General features: G+C 35.5%; 1 protein-coding gene across 1 annotated transcript in view; it reads left to right on the plus strand.

Moving 5' to 3' along the window:
- Nucleotides 1-1,658: 1,658 nt before the first annotated feature.
- The window catches only part of setbp1 (SET binding protein 1), a 98,919-nt gene continuing 82,070 nt past the window's right edge, over nt 1,659-18,507 (plus strand). The window contains exon 1 of the mRNA XM_005165675.6: nt 1,659-2,139. The gene's annotated coding sequence lies outside the window, so the exon portion shown is untranslated. The remainder of the gene's footprint in view (nt 2,140-18,507) is intronic.

Raw genomic sequence — 18,507 nt, forward strand, 5'->3', positions numbered from 1 at the left:
TTAGAATTGTAAAGAGTATATGCAGTAAAAATGTTACAGTAAACATACATATTTCGTGTCTTGTACTCAGATACCTCACTAAATGCAGTGATGTCTAACTTTACTGTAGTTTTTCAAATGGCTGTGCAAATAGTATATAGTGTTGTCTTGAGCATTTTCTGGAAGTCTCACCAAAATCTGACGTCAATGGAGCAGTCTGGCGAAATTAAAAAATTAGGCTGATCCTGATTGGTCCTCATGCAGATGTAATGTACATCAAAATGTAGAGAGTAAACTGTCATAATGAATACATGACAAAGTCATTTGACTATCTTGTTCATCAACAATGGTGTCAGGATTTTTCATTTTGATGACACTGATACTTTTACTGACATAAATACTTGCTTTTGAGGAATGCACTATTCATTTTGAGCTTGTAACGTGCTTTTGCAGGTTATCAACTAGGTTTTGAGGTTTGTACTAATTGTTTTGGAAAATGCATTAACTGTTGTGCAGAAATGTACTAGTGTTGTGATAAATGCACCAAAGCGACTGAGAAAAACTACTTGTGTAACTTCTTTACTGTAGTTTTCAAATGGCAGTGTAGTGCTTTCTTCAGCATTTTCAGGATGTGTCACCAAAATCTGACTCTTACATCTGACTTTTTTACATTAACAGAGTAAACTGTCATAATGAAAACATGACAAAGCCATTTGACTATCTTGTTCATAAACAATGGTGTCAGGACTCTCATCTTGATGACACTGACACTTTCATTGACATACTTGCTTTTGAGGAATGAGTTTTCCATTTTGATCAAGTAACACGCTTTTGCAGGTTATCAACTAGGTTTTGCAGTTTGTTCTAAATGTTTTGAGAAATGCATTAACTGTTTTGCGAATGTAGTATTGTAAGAAACGCACCAGAGCGACAGAGAAAACTGTAAAAATATAATAAATAAATAAATAATGAATAAATAAATAAATAACCGAATTTTGATTGATTTAACAAATAAACATGTTGTACTGAAGAAAAATGGCAAAAACAAACATACATTTTCAGCAATACATTTCCAAGTGGACAAAATAAACAAATCAAGCAAACATGTGAACAGACAAATAAATATATTGCTCTATGCAAACACAAAACCAGAAAAACTGTTATACAAATACAAAAAAATACAAATATTCTGGAAAGTGAGATAAGAAATTAAAAAAAAAAAAAAAACATATTTTGGGCTTAAGCAGAAAGGCATAAAAAATACAAATATGCTGTAATTAAACATATAAACTAAAACTGAAAATTGAAAATATAAACAAACAAACAAATAAATAATGAATAAAAAAACATAAAAATTGTATACAACACGCTTAGCAAGACAGACAGACAGATAGACAGATAGACAGATAGACAGATAGATAGATAGATAGATAGATAGATAGATAGATAGATAGATAGATAGATAGATAGATAGATAGATAGATAGATAGATAGATAGATAGATAGATAGATAGATAGATAGATAGATATCTTGTTCCACAGGTAGATGGCGCAGGTGAGCGAGCAGCAGCCAGGACAGGTCTGTCAGTCAGAGCGTTTGCCCAGATCAGACTCAGAGAGCAGAAGCACACACACACACACCAACCATCAAAAACTACTGCGGGAGTCCAGCAAGAGTCACATCACACTCGCTGAAGTCCAGAAGCAACACACGTTCAGCCGCGGGAACGCCGGAGTCCGCGTTTCTCCTGGATATATTTGCCCCGCACGACCGGCGAGTCACGGAAAGCAGGACTTTGGACATAACTGTGGATCGTAAGAGCAGATTTGTTTTCTCCGCAGTGGGAAGGCTCGATCCTCCCCCCGAGCCTGAGGATTTGAGAGGGAAGCAATGCAGTGCTGAGACTGACTGTACACCATATTTCTGCTCCAGTCCACATTTCATCTGAATCTGCAGACGCATTTCACCCATCGACCGCAGATCGACCGCTCTTCATTTCTTTCCTCCCGAAAAAGAAATCCAACTCGAGATTAGGACTGACGCCATTTTAAAGCGATAAAAAACCGCTTGAGTTTTGAGGGATTGTAAAGTGCTTGTCATGATCTAGTAAATGGATTTACTCTCGTAGACTTCAGCAGCAGCAGCAGCAGCAGCAATGGGTGAGTTTAACCTTAGCACTATGCCATTTTGATCAGATTATTTATTTTTGTTTCTGAGGCATGCGATTAACGTGACGTTACAGGCGATGCACTTAAAATCTGCAGAGCTTTTTTACCTGAAGAAAAAGGTAGACCACCGCCAGCATTGCCTGAATTGTTCAACATAAACAAAACTCAATCTCCATTATCAGTAATAAATCATTAGTAACAGTTTCATTTACTACAGAGGGTGAATGTTTTATCTAACTCACCCCGAAGCTGCAATTGCAACACTGGGAGAATACCTTGAGCTGTATGTTCTGATATATAATGGCATATTCATAGGAAGAGGCATTATTCAGCGTAATTTACTGTAATCGTGGCCATGCATCAGTTTCCCGCTGATAGAGTAGGCGTGTGTTTGCACTGTCAAGCGCCTATAGTAATTTCCACTATAAGCCACCGTGTAGGCTTTGCTTTCCATGTCACTTGTGTTCTTCTTACTCATCGCAGACGGGATGTGTCACAAAACCTCACTAGCTGTCTACCTAGACCGCGTTTTTTGGGGCGTTTTGTTTCCCTAGAATGCTGGCAAGAAAGAGTCTCGCTAGGTTTTGAGACACCTCAGCGTTTTGTGTTAATGATGCAACTGTTGACCTAAGTGTTAGGTTTCCTATCTGATCTGTCATAAGGTTGCATGGTCAAATTACCCTTTGCTGACATTTGCCAAGATCAGATACTATTCAGAACGTGAGTTGCAGTTATTATTAATGTTTTCTATATTTAGCCTATCAGATTTTAAATGGTGTTTTAAATGGTTTGGTTGGAGCAAATCTGTGGCTAATTGCAAAAAAGGCATTTTGATAACATTTTTGACCTGGGCCAGGATTTTCTGTTCGAAACCCAAAACAAACCAAATAAACTAAACATTATACTATTAATTAAATGATGCAGTGTTTAAATGTAGACGATAACACTAGGTTGTAGTGATAAATGACATAATTATTGGTGTTTTAGAAAATTGGTTATATTGAAGTACTGAGCCATAAAAATGGACTGAAAAAATCTTAAATATCAATTTCTGTATTTTAATTGATCACAGTTCATTTTCTCATGTAAATGATATCGACATGGAATTTTAAAATGCCAATATCTGATAACTCTATCTGATATATATATATATATATATATATATATATATATATATATATATATATATATATATATATATATATGAGAGAGAGAGAGAGAGAGAGAGAGAGAGAGAGAGAGCTAAGCATTGTTAGCAAATTGTTGTGGAGATTTCTCACAAACATAATTCAACGATTCAGTGTTTCCCCAAGTTCCAAACTAAATTTCCAACCAGCACTGTGAACTTCCAACCATTCAAGAAGTGCAGCTCTTGAAATTTGGGTTTTAAAAGCCTCATGATACACTAAAACATAAGATTTAACAGAGTTGTTTGTGTAGTACATCATAGAAGACAACACTAGCATTGCTTAATTTTATTTGTTGGAGAAAACTGCAAACGTGCTGCTTTCCTGACAGACGGTCCAGTCTGCGAGATCATTTGCAGTGACGCATTCATGGATCAAACCTTTATTGACCCTTTATTACATATGGACCTTAATAGACCATGAATATTAATGTGACAACATCACCTCCAACAACCTGTCTCTCACATTAGATAACAAGCAATTAGTAAACTATCCAATCAAATCCTAACAGGAATAAAGTCAAGTCCCAGCCTTTTTGAGAGAGTTGGGAGACCAACTCAGTTCCCACCTATCACGTTGCCTCAGAGGCGTGGGTGGAGTTAAAGACCTCTTTTGGCGCTCTTTACTTGCTTTGACTCTGATTGGGGTAGATTTTTCCACAGCATCATGGGTAATGTTGTTTGCTGCACAGATTGTGCTATTAAACGCTATTGGTAAAATTTAATTTGAATTAATGAATTCAACAAAAGCATAAACAATTGATTAGGTATCTATTTGGAAGACATTTTCTACAAAGCAAAATTCTTTGAAGGTACATATTCATCAGTTCTTGCTTTCCCTAAGCATTGGACCCACAACCTTTGCCATGCTCTAGCATTTAAGCTACAGAAAGGCATCAATATTAATGTTTGGCTACAGAGTCAAAGTATCTTATTTTGTTTTCCACAGGGAAATAAAGTCATACAAGTGTGATATAACATATGATGGTATTACTTTTTTTTAAATGTCCATTCCTCCATCTTCTCTTAGCAAATGTACAAAAGTGTTGTTGCATATCCATATTTATGCCTCAGCAGGCACACGCTGACCTTCTGAAGCAGAATATAAATGCATGTTTGGCATTTAGCCTGAATCAAGAAAAATCAATGCTTTGGTTGCATTAGAGTTTGTTCAGAAGCATTGGCTAAACCTTTGTCCTCACCTAGACCTTCTAAAATAGCTGAACTAAATTGATGGCTTATGGTCAGAAGTGGGTTGTGGAGCTGTGGGACAGTTTAAAATCTTAATTTTGAATGCTGTGGTTCTAGCTATGACAGTATCTCTTTATAGTTGTTTCGAAATGGAAGAGCTGTTAGCAGGTCTTCATCTTTTCATGGAAAGCCAATGGAAAAACCCAGGTCAGATGAGGAGACCGATCATGTTTATCAAAACACAAACACATCTACTTATGGAGCGCTGGCCCACAAAAAGATTCCAGAAAAGCTATTGTATATGCCGAGTATACTATTACACAAAAGAACCACAGTATTTGAGCAAAGGATAAATCCAAAGTGATGTTTATGTGTGTGAATGGAGCTCCCTCTGTTCCTGGCTATGGCTAGTTGCACTGGATGACGGCCAAGTCCTGACAGGAGACAAAGGAAAGAGGGAGATATCCAAGGACATATCTAATTTTTGGCAGTCGTTCCAAACCAAATATCAGAACAAGAACACCTTTTGGCAGCGAGCTACAGCGGGAGGAGGGCTGTTCCATTTTTATTTTTTTCACTACAGCCATTTTGTTTTCGCTGCGGTTGAAATTCAGATCTTTCCTCAATTTAAAATTTACATTTTGGCTCAAATCCATTCACTTGAAAACAAGACAAGACTGCTGGCTTTCTGCAAAAGAGGGATTGACTTCATGTTTGGAAACTTTGACAGGGAGGGATGGTATCAGATGTGTTTCAGTTTCTTAGTATATCTGGCACTGGGGATTGTGTTGACTAAGGAGAATTTGCCAGTATTAGAAGTAGTCTAATTCAGAGTGCTAATTGAGTAGGGTTTGATCTGTGCTTGATCTTTAAATTTGAGTAATCTATCAGTACAGGCATGGAAATAGTTTGAATCTTATACAGTGATGCTGTAGTTGTGAAGCACTGACCCTCAGTTTGATGTTGCTGAGTAGGTAACATTTCAGAAGGGCATAAGATCGCATTTTATCTGCACCTCTTATCTGTAATAGAGTATGAAATAATATCCACTAGCAATCAATATAATTTTAAAATGAAATACCGTAAAATTGACCCTCTGCAGTTGACAGTTCAGGCAAGATTTCAGTTAACAGAGTTGTTTTTCTGTTAATTATGCTCATGATGTAATTAAATATCATCCTTATAAGGTCTGAAATGAAGTGTAGCATTGCTAAGCGTTTTCATTTCCTGTTTTTATAATTTATTTATTTACCTAAAAAATATCTAACCTGTAAGACTTTCAACTATCTAACAGTTATTTTTTATGACATTTGATTAATTTATATCCATCGAAAGAAAGTTCACCAAAACTTTCAAAAAGTTTTTACAAAATCCATTTAGAGATTATTTAAGCCATCCATATGAATCAAACCTTCTTATCCAAGTCTTCCGAAGATTCAGATACCATTGCCCAATTCAAGACTTTTAATTTTATGAAACTTTTGTTTTTATGCACTTTAAATGTCCCTACCTGTAAAGTGCTTCAATAATGCTTTTTTATTTAATGTTTGACGTAAACGAAACACGAAAAGAGGGTAGAACATAGTAGCTCCTCTCTTTAAAAAAAACAGCCAATAGGATTGTTTTATTACTGCTTTGCCAGTGATGCTGCGGTCACACTAGAGCAAGGGTGGGCAAACTCTGTCCTGGAGGGCCGGTGTACTGCAGACTTTAGCTCTAACACTAATCAAACACACCTAAACATGCTAATCAGTGTCTTCAAGGTCAATAGAAATCTATAAGCAGGTTAGTTTGTGCAGGACACTGGCCCTCCAGGACTGAGTTTGCCCACCCCTGCACTAGAGGTTGAGCATGTAAAATTCTGTAGTATGGCGCTGTGAAAAGGGGTGGGATTAAATAAGATGATTAGACATTTAAAAAACAAGCGATTGGTCCATATTTTACATTTCTGTCCTAAGAGGTCAAATTTTGATCCTCGATTGGTCTCACACAGTCACGTAATGCGATTTCGCAGGTCAGAGCTCACCAAGCTTGAACTCTGCAAAGCAGTGAACTGCGAAACTTGTTGCACAAGCTTGCGTGTCCGGTCTGACGCTTTCCTGTGCGTAGGAATAGAAGATTATGGGGACTGGTTGAGCTCAAGTGTATCAAATGAAAAGCAAATGAGAAGCTTTTTGAAGGGGGCGGGGCATGTGAAATACTAGAGAGGATTTGATTGGTTATAATATGATGAGAAACTGTTGTGTGAGGTGACGTGAATAAAACCGTTGATCCATTTGGGCGGAAGTGACACACTAATAGCTTTACATGTTTACATCAGTTTTATATCTTCTAAACAAAAATTTTGTCACTGTTTTGAGGGCACACTAGCTTATAGGTGTCCTAAAATGAATAATACTAATATTAACATCTAAAAAACTTTATTTTAATTTCATGGGACCTTTAAATTCAGGCAAAAAAGTTGCCTTCATTTGGGTTCAATATTCTTATGGGTTTGCAATAACAGCGGGGTGAATAAATGTTTACAGCATTTTGATGACATATGACTGAACTGCTTTTTCTTGAAACCTCAGACTTGTTTGAAAAGTGCAAACTGGTGAAAATTGTGGATGACAGTTATTAATAAATGTAAAATGGGATAATTCAATAAAAATAAAAAATATATAAAAATCAAGTTTGCTGTTAATTTATGCCACCTCAGTGATCAAGTGATCCTTCACATAATGCATGTCAACATTTACTAGCACTAAAAAAATCCTAAACGCAAAGCTAAATGTTTGCCTACATGTTGTTCCAGACATTAATACACTGAGGTCTTGTGAAGAACATTATTTAAAGTTCACAATACTGACGGTATTTGTAGTTTAATTTTATTCAGATTACTGCCTTATGAAGATAATTTTAGCCTTGCCTCTCGTGTCGTTTTTGCACCTTGCCTAATTAGCGCTATCTTTTGTGACAGCTAAGCCATGGAAGAAATTAGATTTTCTAACTGGCCTTGAAATTAACATGGTGGTCAAGCTCTCCTTTTACTGTGTCACCATGACCAGACCAGTCAAAGCACTCGACAAGAAAGCATGATTTTTAGACACCAGACATATTTGCTTTTATTCTGTTTTAATCCCAGCAGCCTTATGTGACCAGTGAGTGATTATTTTTGTTTGCCATTGATGTAGAATATACTTAGCATAGCCGCCACTATGGCACATAGAGTGTGTAATTCAGCCGTGCAATGACAATTGATGTCTGTCTTGAACAAACATGGCCATGATTGTGAAGTTTTCTTTCATTTGTGAACTGCAGGGCATGTGCCACTTCTGAGGGTCCTGTTGATGTTAGCCAGAGTAGACGCCTTATTTGATTTAACACAAGCTAAAATCAGCTTGTGAGGGAGAAGTACAGACTGGTCAACATGGTGTGCTACTGTGAGCATGCGTGTTCTTTTATTTAAGCTGACAAAATAAAGTTTTTCCAGAAAAAATCCACTTGATAGAAACTCCATTAAATAGACTGCACATCTATTCATCATGGCTGTCTTTAGCACCGTGGGAAATTCATCTGGCAGATGTTTCTCACCAGTGCGTTTATTGAATGGAAGCTGTATCCAGTGTTTACACTTTATATTTTAATTGATTAAAAAGAAAAGGTTCCAGAAGAGATTTCCACTGAGTGGTACGGTACGATACGGTTTGGGTCTGTACTCTTTTATGCCTGATTCTACTGTTAAAAGATATTAAAAAAGCAAACCGTACCATACCACTTTTTGGGTACCCTTTTAAAAAGGGTACCTAGCACAACAAAAAGGTCACAAAAGGCGAAGCTGAATGCTATTGGTTTACAGAGAAACGTCAGTAGCACAAATACAAGCCAGGAGAATAAAAAGGAAGCGCCATTTTTAAATACACAGTTGATATATATATATATATATATATATATATATATATATATATATATATATATATATATATATATATATATATATATATATATATATTAAGGGTGTCACAAATCCTCGATTCGATTATATTTTCGATTCTAAAGTCACGATTCGATTCGATTCGATTTTCGATTATGAATAATTAATTAATTAATATATATTATATTATATATATTATAATATATATATATATATATATATATATATATATATATATATATATATATATATATATATATATATATATATATATATATATATTAAGGGTGTCACAAATCCTCGATTCGATTATATTTTCGATTCTAAAGTCACGATTCGATTCGATTTTCGATTATGAACAACAAATTAATTATTAGTAGCCTACCATTTAAACTACCTGACTTGCATGGTCTTTGTTTTACCCATAAACAAATCATACAGTAAATGAATAAAGGTAAGTTACACACATAATTACAACCTGTCAATCACTTTTTTCTGCGGGACTCGTGAATAGGCAGTGATCTGTGTTGTTATAACCAGCCAACAGTACCTAAGGTGTTCGCTAAAATGACTAAGTACTTGTGTGAAAGTAAAAGATGGAAGCAGTCTACTGACTCGCTAACTGCCTTGACCCGCTGTCTCGAGCGCATGACAATGTGTGTGCGTCTATATCTGTGTGTGAATGAGTGTGTGTGGTCACGTGATGTATGTTTTCAGCGGTAGTGAGGAAGGAGGGCTGCTCAGAAATGCTACACACCAGTGTGGATGTGGATTGTTGTCGTTCTAAAATGCTTTTTAAAAGCAAAGACATATTAGTGTAAACAGGGCCTGAGTGTGTATATTTCCCGAGCGGATTTGCAACGGGTGCGGGGCAGAGGATCGCGATGCGCCTATCGTCTATCATCCCAACTGTAATACGTACATAGCAGAGCTTGCAAACTGTGATTTTTTTTGTCGACTACACGAACGTTGTCAACATAACTAACTGGAAATCCAAAATACTTCCACACCGGCGACTTCATTGAAAGAGGAGAGGGTTTAAGTTCTGTCGACGGGTCTCCTGCGTCTGCAGTTTAACAAGCACTTAAACAAGCATGTTTTTTTCCCGCTTGGCAAGCCAAGTTAACGTGACATGGGGGCGTGGCAGCATCGAAGATACTATTTTTTGATTCGATAATCGAAGTTGAGCATAAATTTCGATCGATTTCGATTAAAAATCGAAATCGTGACACCCCTAATATATATATATATATATATATATATATATATATATATATATATATATATATATATATATATATATATATATATATGTGTGTGTGTGTGTGAATAGATGAAGACTTTAGATGCAAAAACCTCTAAATGCGGTGTGAAATTTTCCTCAAAAATGAGCATATTTATCAGGCTCCTGTGTGTATGTTTAGTAATATCACTTTCATGGCAAAGAATAAGTCTTTTTCCTGGTCTTTAATGTGAAATATCTCAACTTGAACAAAGATTGTTGAAAGACTGAGAAAAATGTTCATTTTCTATGGAAATTTCAGATGGCACTTGAAGATTTTTGCATCTGAACTCTTCATATAGTAATGAGCATGTTCAACTTGAGCTCAAAAAAAACTTGTATTCATCTTGATGAACAGCCACAAAGCCAAGAAGAGCAGAATGACGTAAGAAAAGCAGAAGCGCGAGTGGTTTCACTTTGTCTAGAGAGAAAGTCTATATTAGTCTATATTTGAAATACAAACTCCTTGAACTTGAGCGAAAGTAAAACACAAAAGAAAAACAAAAAAACAAAGGAGAGGGTGTCAGATGACTGATTTATGGGATCTCAGATTCAGAATCTTATTATATAAAATATTATTCTTTTTTCTTTATGATCACTTGTTTTGTACTTCATTTACCTACCCTTTTTAACAGTTCTGTGTTATAACCTAATAGCTAGAAATGCTAAGTGGAGAACGTAAACGACTAAATCAAGGCGATTTTCTTGCGCCTACTGTAGGACGGTTAGTCGAAGAGAGATTGCGATCTCTCAGGAGAGAAGCGTAAAGGTGGGCTCACAAATCTTAACATTGTTTTACTTTGCTTAGCTACATGGACACCTCTAAATGGTGTTTAAAGTGTCACATACTGTATTTATTAGGTATATTTCACCCAAAAATAGAATTTTTGTCTTAATGTAATGGTGTATTCACAGCCGCAAAATCACGCATGAGCTGACGCACTGTTTGTTTACCAGAGAGAAAGCATGAGTGTGCTGCCATGTCTACTTTAGTGAACAAAACCCATATAGGCTGTAAATAACAGGTAATAAAGCTGTGAATAACATTCAGTTTATTACACTGAGTGATTGTTTGAGAGCCGCACGGAAAGTATGATTTGGATGTATTTTTTTTCTCAGAGTGACGGCAGCTATAACATGAACACACACGGAAGTGAAAGTGAAATCGGCGCGCACATCATTTAAATGATCATCGGAATTTGGAGTTATGATTACGACAAGCATTTGATATGTTTCTTTTGGTAGCGAATACAGAGGGTCAGTATAACTACTCTAGCCTTAATAAAGTTGAATATAATGCAAGAGAGGGAATCTGAAAATGACAAATGTTTCATTTTACCAGTGACAAAAAATTGTCTAATAATGTTTTCAATGATAATAATGGTGTCATCACTATTGAATTACCAACCAGGACATATTTGAAGTCTGTTTAAATCCACCATTCGATGTCTAAACAAAATTGAGCATTTTAACCAACAGTAGATCTACACATAGGCCTAATATTATTATTGTTGTTTTACCATATGTTTGAGAATAGCAATAATAATAGTCTACTTGTATTAACTATTTATTTTACATCTACAGAATTATGAGATTAAAATCGTGATCTTAATTTTAAGCAAAGAAAGCGTGATTCTCATTTTAGCCAGAATTGTGCAGCTCTAGCCTACTTATACTCATAGTATCTTGTTTTATCTTTCAATTTGATTGACAGCTTCTTAATAAAGTATGACTATAGTAAATGCACATGAAATTACAACATATTATAACATGATTTTACTCCAAATTCATCTTAAAACTACAGTCAAGTGTTTAAAATAAATACTTCTGTGAGACTTTTCCACAGTTGTGTGTTCATTAATTCATGAAAGCAGTGAAATCTTCTGTTTATTCAGCAACTGGTATTTTGCCAATATTTATGTGTATTAAGCATAGAATGTAAAAGATATGGACGTAGTATCTGTGACGTCACCCATTCGGTTTCTGAAGAACGCAAAAGAAGCTAAAAGTAGGTGTGGCCAACCATCGCCATTTTGTTTTCATGTCATCGCACCGACTGGGGGATACCAAACAAGGGCAGGTGAAGCGTGAGCAAAGCTACAGATGACTGGTAGCATTTTTCTTAGATCTTCTTTTCTTTGGGAGAAACACTTAATACTTTATTACCTGCAACTCCTTTACATTTTGACCAGATTTGCTTGGTTGTGTACTATATCAATTAAATGTTTAGTCTTTTAAAAGCACCGTTTTAATACATTGAGCCACTAAGCATTGTTCTTATGTTTTTGTACTGGAGGAAAATGCGAATAACTTCCAAATACCAAATACTAGTCTGTGTTAGTCAATGCAAGGCTATTTATGAAATCCAGGCATAACACTGTACACTGTAAAAAAATGGAGAGTTCCACATAATTCATTCATGTTGACCCAACACAAATCGATTAAGTTAACTCAACACTTTTAACAAATGAATGTGAATTGAACATAAAAAATTAAGTTTCCAATGAAATCTCAAAAATTGTGTTGTTTTAGCTCATTTTAATTAGGTAGTTTGAACAAGCAAAAAAATATATATTTTTGAGTGTATGACAATGTTTCAGATGACTATACTATAGCCTACAGCTAATCAATCTGTCAGATTCTGAAATGCATTTAAGTTCTAAAGAAAAATATAACTGATCTTAAATAAAACAAATAGATTAAAAGAGATGGTATAAGTAACGTTATATAATTTTACTGACCTGGGAATTAGAGGCCACATGAGTGGTTTGTGCCATATCATCTTATAACTGTAAGAAATAATTCCAAAAGGCAATTGACTGTGTAAAACCATATATAGCAAAACAAAAATACAATGTATATGCCGAGTTCAGCAGCTAATCAGCCGGAATCAGCTGAGGTGAACTACCGGTGACCAGCGAGACTTAGTTGTCCTAAAGTGGCAATTATAATTATGCAGACTTAATATAAAGGAAACGGATGAGATAAAAAAATCATCCCCTCACAATTGTCATGAAGGGTAATATTAACTGTATGAACCAAAATTGTTTTTGTAACAGCCTGTAAAAACCTTTTTCTGCTGTAAAGTTGCCCGTTTCAAAAGTAGGGTCAATAGAAATCTGCTTTATTTTGAAGCCAGGCCTAGTGGAATTTCGATGAACTGCAGTTTCATTTACTTCCCTATTTGCTTCATGAGGGAGAGCGGGAGGTTGGTATATGGTATTTGCTCTAGCTTTGCTGAGATTTACTACAAATCACACTGCACTTCCTTGAGAAGACGCATTTGCATTTTCAATCTGTGAATTGCCCAGTCCTATAATAAAGTTAAAGACTGGTAGCTATGGGCACTGTTTCTGGTGTTCCATTTGCTGTTAAAATGCAGTCATGATAAATGCATTTCACATATTGGTCAAACTGGATAGAGAACAGAGAGTTGTTTCTGTCCTTAACTTGTTGATTGGTCACTGAATCCCTCAATTATTGTAGGGATGTGCTATTGATGTGTTTTTATGTCTTTAACATGTAAACATAAACTTTTATTTACAATATGTGATTTATATATTAATGTGTCTCAGATGCCTATATGCGGGTTCGCACAATCAGCTGCTGCTTTCACATTTGACTTGATTGCCTGGCTCACAATTTTGCACTTTGGACTTGTAAATGTAGTTTCATTTAACGCATGCTAACACTAAGCGACACAAGCACCTATTTATCACAAATGTAATGTAAAAGTTTAAACGAATGATTAAAGAAAGAAAAAGGTTTATTTACTATAGCTGATCAAGAGCCTTCCACCTTTGAAGTTTGTTTTCTTGTAGCTTTTATTTAATCTTAAATAAAATAGACAAAAACATAAAAATAATTTATTTTTAGTGTTATTATTTATATTGGACGTCACGGTGGCACAGTAGGTAGCACGATCGCCATACAGCAAGAAGGTCGCTGGTTCGATACTCGGCTGGGTCAGTTGGCATTTCTGTGTGGAGTTTGCATGTTCTCCCCTTAATTGTTCACGTGGGTTTTTCCTTGTAAGTCCAAACACATGTGGTATAGGTGAACTGAATAAGCTTAATTGGCTGTAGTGTATGTGTGTGAGAGTGTATGGCTGTTTCCCAGTGTTGGGACTGAGGCTGGAATGGCATCCACAGAGTAAAACATATGCTGGGTAGGTTGGTGGTTCATTCCGCTGTGGAGACCCCTGATTAATAATGAAAAATGAATGAATGAATGATTATTTGTCTTTAAAACAAAACCCTTTTTTACTTTTCTTTAAATCCAAAGATTGAAATAGATTTGTGTTTGCTTTTATTTTTATGATTCTATTATTAATTATATTATATTAACGAATGTGATTTAATAAATTAATAGTGTTTTGATATGAATGAATGTATAATAATTGTGATAATCGTGAAGTTTGCTAAAGGACTCATAATTTGATTGGATCATATCTTTTAATTTCTATAGATGTCTCTGCATGGCATTTTAAATAAATTGACATTTAAATAAAGAAATGATGTTGCTTGTTTAACTTTATAGTACAGCTCTCATTTTGACACCTTAATGAACAGAACATAACATGCGTAAACTGAAGGCCTCTTTGTGATACAGCTGCTCTTTGAAGTTAGAATTATAATCAAAGGACTTTGTGGATGCAAAAAAAGAGAAAAAAACATGACAATCAACAGTATTATCTTAAATGAGTTTAAATTGATGCTGTCATCAATTTGGCTGTCAAAAGACTGTCTGTTTGATATGCCATCAAAAAGAGAACGATAGAGTTGCTTTGAGTTTCCTGTGTGTTTACCACAGGACCTCAACAAAGTGTGAGCATGTGGTTGTTTGGCAAGGCTATTTGTGAGTGTACCTCATGCCTGCTCTCCTCCGTTCATGGCCTTAAAAGGGACTGGGACAGAGAGGAATCCTCTCACCACAGCACACAGACTTGACACCTGGCTGCAAATTGTGTCAGTACAAAACTTTTAGAACATGCTGTCAAAGACGCTACATCTTGTTAACAATTTATTACAATATAACTGTTCAGGACGTTAAGTAGCTTCAGATATTATTTAGCTCTTCAGAGTATGAATTGAATTGAATTGAGTTGAAAAAATTTTGTTTTGGCCAAAATATAATCTCCAAATTTTATTCTTCTGTCAGCAACAAAGATGTAATGGCCCATTCACCTATGGAATTGTTGCGCTGCACCGAGGCATTGGGCACAAATTCATGCACAATTCTTTCTGGAGAGAGTAATAATACTTTTATAATGTTTTATGATAAACAGTTAATCAAACTTTATTGTTTTGCAGCCTTTCGCCATTAACCACTAAGCATAGAACGATAACCGTTTTCAATGTATACTGCGGTTTGGAAACTCAAGGTTTTAACACTGCCAAAATTTTCTGTAATACTGTTCCTAAGGTATATATAAGATTTTTTATTTACAATTTTTTAGGACATCAGTATCTCCAGCAGGAAAAAAATATATCCAAAGATGGTGTTTTAAATTGTAAAGAAATCTGTGTTTTTAAAATAAATGAAGACAGCAATGTCTGTGATTTATTTGAATTATATAGCCTAACTTGTTTACTGCTCTAAAATATTGTAAAGTTTTTTTTATAAAATAGAATATATTGTTTTCAAAGGCTAAAATGTCTTTATTTTTTTACCCAGAGTTTTAAAAAATATATATTTTAGAGCAGTAATCGCAATACCGTGAATCTGTGATATTGTAATCATACCGCAGAGTCTTATACCATCCCATCCTTAATAACCACACGCTGGCTTTACTGTTGTATTTAGGGTGACCTATTGTGTCCCTTTTTACAAGATGTAAAATAAGTTGCGGACGTCTTTTAAAGTGTGTATTTGAAGTTTCAGCTCAATTTATAACACTCTGAAACTGCCACCTTAGGCTTTGATCTAAATTGTGCCATTTTGGTGACTGTCAATTTAAATTTAAATTTAAATAAGATTTTGATGGAGTTACAAATGCCTGTGCATCACCATAGTGGCAGATATAAATTGGTTAATTATTTCATCCCAAATAGCACACTGTACACTATGCACTTCTGCACTCACACACTCAGTGGTATAGCATATGAATTTAGTAACATCAAAAAATAAACTCTAATGTTTTTTTACTAACCGTAAATTTAAACTGTTTCCCAGATGTCCTAGACTGTTGCCAAATTAGTGAAATAAATGACCATACTACCAAAAAGAGCCTGGCAGGAATATAACCATATTCATCATTGGGAGACAGCATAATCACTCACACAGGGGAATTTCACTTGCACAATCCAAAATAAATAACAGTAATTCAACATCAGTGTCCGATAGCTCCGCCCCTTTCGCAAGTAAACAAATCGGCGGCTGTGACGTGTTCAACAATCTACACTTCTTTTTAATGGTTGAATAAGTACATCATTCAGGTATTTCAAGTACACTTCAGTGTGAACATTGCAGTGTGAATGAACTGCTTATACTATTTATCAGTGGTGGAAAAAGTCATAAAGAAAAATCATACTCAAGTAAAAGTACCATTACTTGCCTAAAAATGTAGTTCAAGTAGAGTAAAAGTATTTGTTGTAAATATCACTCAAAGTATGAGTAAAAAGTAGACATTTCAAAAGTACTCAAGAATAGTGAGTTGTGAGTTGTGAGCTGATGCTTTTACATGTAATTTGTGCATGTATGTGGACAGTTTTGGACATTGAAGTTCTGACGTCAACCTGATTTTTATTTCCAAACAAAATGTAATGTCCCCATGAGGTTAGGGTACATAGCCAATCTGAAGGCATGTTGACGTTTTGTGCCTGCTGGGTGTTTAAGGCCATTTCGGTCATCATACAATAAACGTTTGTCATCTTCTCATCAATGACATGCATCTAAACCATGGGGTGGCCAACTCTGTTCCTGTAGAGCTACCTTCCTGCAGATTTCAGTTGCAACCCATATCAAACACACCTGCCTGTAATTATCACGTGGTGTTCAGGTCCTAATTAATTGGTTCAGGTGTGTATGATATGGATAGCAACTGAAATCTGCAGGTAGGTCCTCTCCAGAAACAGAGTTGGCCATCCCTGATCTAAACAATCTTTGGGTCAATGCGTGTAAAGATTTTGGATCTTCTTGGACAATTTTAATGCTTCCAAACAGTTTTCTGCAATTATAAAGCATGTCATGAGGTAGTTCATTATGATGTGATTTACCTGCCCGATTATATTGGACAGGAATCACTGGACTGATTTTTCTGATCCCCATAGACAAGAAAAAATGAAGTAGTGACTGGAGGTTGAAGGAAAGTAGTGGAGTAAAAGTACCAATGCCGCACTAAAAATGTACTCAAGGGAAAGTGAAAGTACAAATTTTTAAAACTACTTAGTAAATTACAATTCCTGAGAAAAAACTACTCAATTACCGTTATTTAAGTTTTTGTAATTAGTTACTTTACTCCACTGCTATTTATGTTATAAAATGGCATAGAATAGTGCCTAAGTATACGATTTGGGATGCACCTAAAGTTATATTGTTATCTCTGTAAAAATCTGAAATGTGAAAAGAAGTGTCTCGGAAGTAGGTAGCAGGGCTCGAAATTGCGACCATTTTGGTCGCATATGCGCCCGAAAAATAATCTCTGCGACCTCATAATATATACCCAGCAAACAATGAGTTGGCGGACCGTCTGCGTTTTTTGGTCGGCACAAATTCAGCGGCTTGATATGGGCGGACCGCCGTCTGCTTACCAGCGGCAAGCCGCCCATTCTAAAAGTTATGTCGGCCCACCGGCGTTTTTTGGGTGGCACGCCACCAGCGGATTACCGTGGGTGGACCGCCGTCTGGACACCAGTGGCTAACCGATGGCCCACCCAGTGATGTTTTTAATGTTGTTGGCTGTTCTGTACCTGATATAAGTACTTGTGTTTAACACTTTTTACATTTTAAACGAATGAGGCACTAAATAAAAATATAGTTATTAATAAAAGCAAAGTTTAGTAAATAAAACTACAAGAGGTTTTAAATATAACAGGTTATTATTAAAACAAAACAAAATTAAGTTTAAAAATCAAGATTTAATATTAAGTGTCATTATTTAATATGTTTATGAATTGTTTAAATGTTTATGTAAATGCTGCGTGACTTTAAAGTGTCCATTACCGAGCCCCATTCAAGCACTGCAGCAGAGAGCGTTGTCATGGAAACGGAGCAACGACACGACACCTGACCGTCAACAGCACTTCTCTCATGCGGCAGTTTTCACTAATTTCAGGTAAGTTTAGTCGCTAAAATCACGCAAATGTTACATATAACTGTTTCTGACACTTTTCTTACTGGTAATTGACATATTTCGGTTGAAAATGTTTTTTATAGAGACTGTTGTGTCTTTGGAAAAAGTCCGTTAGAGTTTTAGCAGAGGTAACGTTAGCATTAGGCTAGCTATTGTTTATAAAAGTGTTGGCTTTTAATTACATTTTATGTGTAGAGGAGAGGTTTGACAATGTTTTATTGGAGGTAGTCTACTTTATTTAGCCTAAAATAAGCACTGTACTGTCAACAAGAGCGAATTAAAATGTTAAAGTTAGTACATATGTGTTACTTTGATATTTCACAGTAATGTAAACTAATATTAATTTTAAAAAGTGCTCTGTGGTTTCAGGAGTGACAAAATTACCCCTACAACAGAAGAGAAGAGCCAATATGAAGGGAGCTAATCACTGAGCTGGAGGAAACACAGGTAAGACTATAATTAACTGTTAAATAGATTCATGTGCATTTTTA

The sequence above is a fragment of the Danio rerio genome, chromosome 5 (genome assembly GCF_049306965.1).
Source record: "Danio rerio strain Tuebingen ecotype United States chromosome 5, GRCz12tu, whole genome shotgun sequence".
In the NCBI taxonomy this organism is placed as follows: Eukaryota; Metazoa; Chordata; class Actinopteri; order Cypriniformes; family Danionidae; genus Danio; species Danio rerio.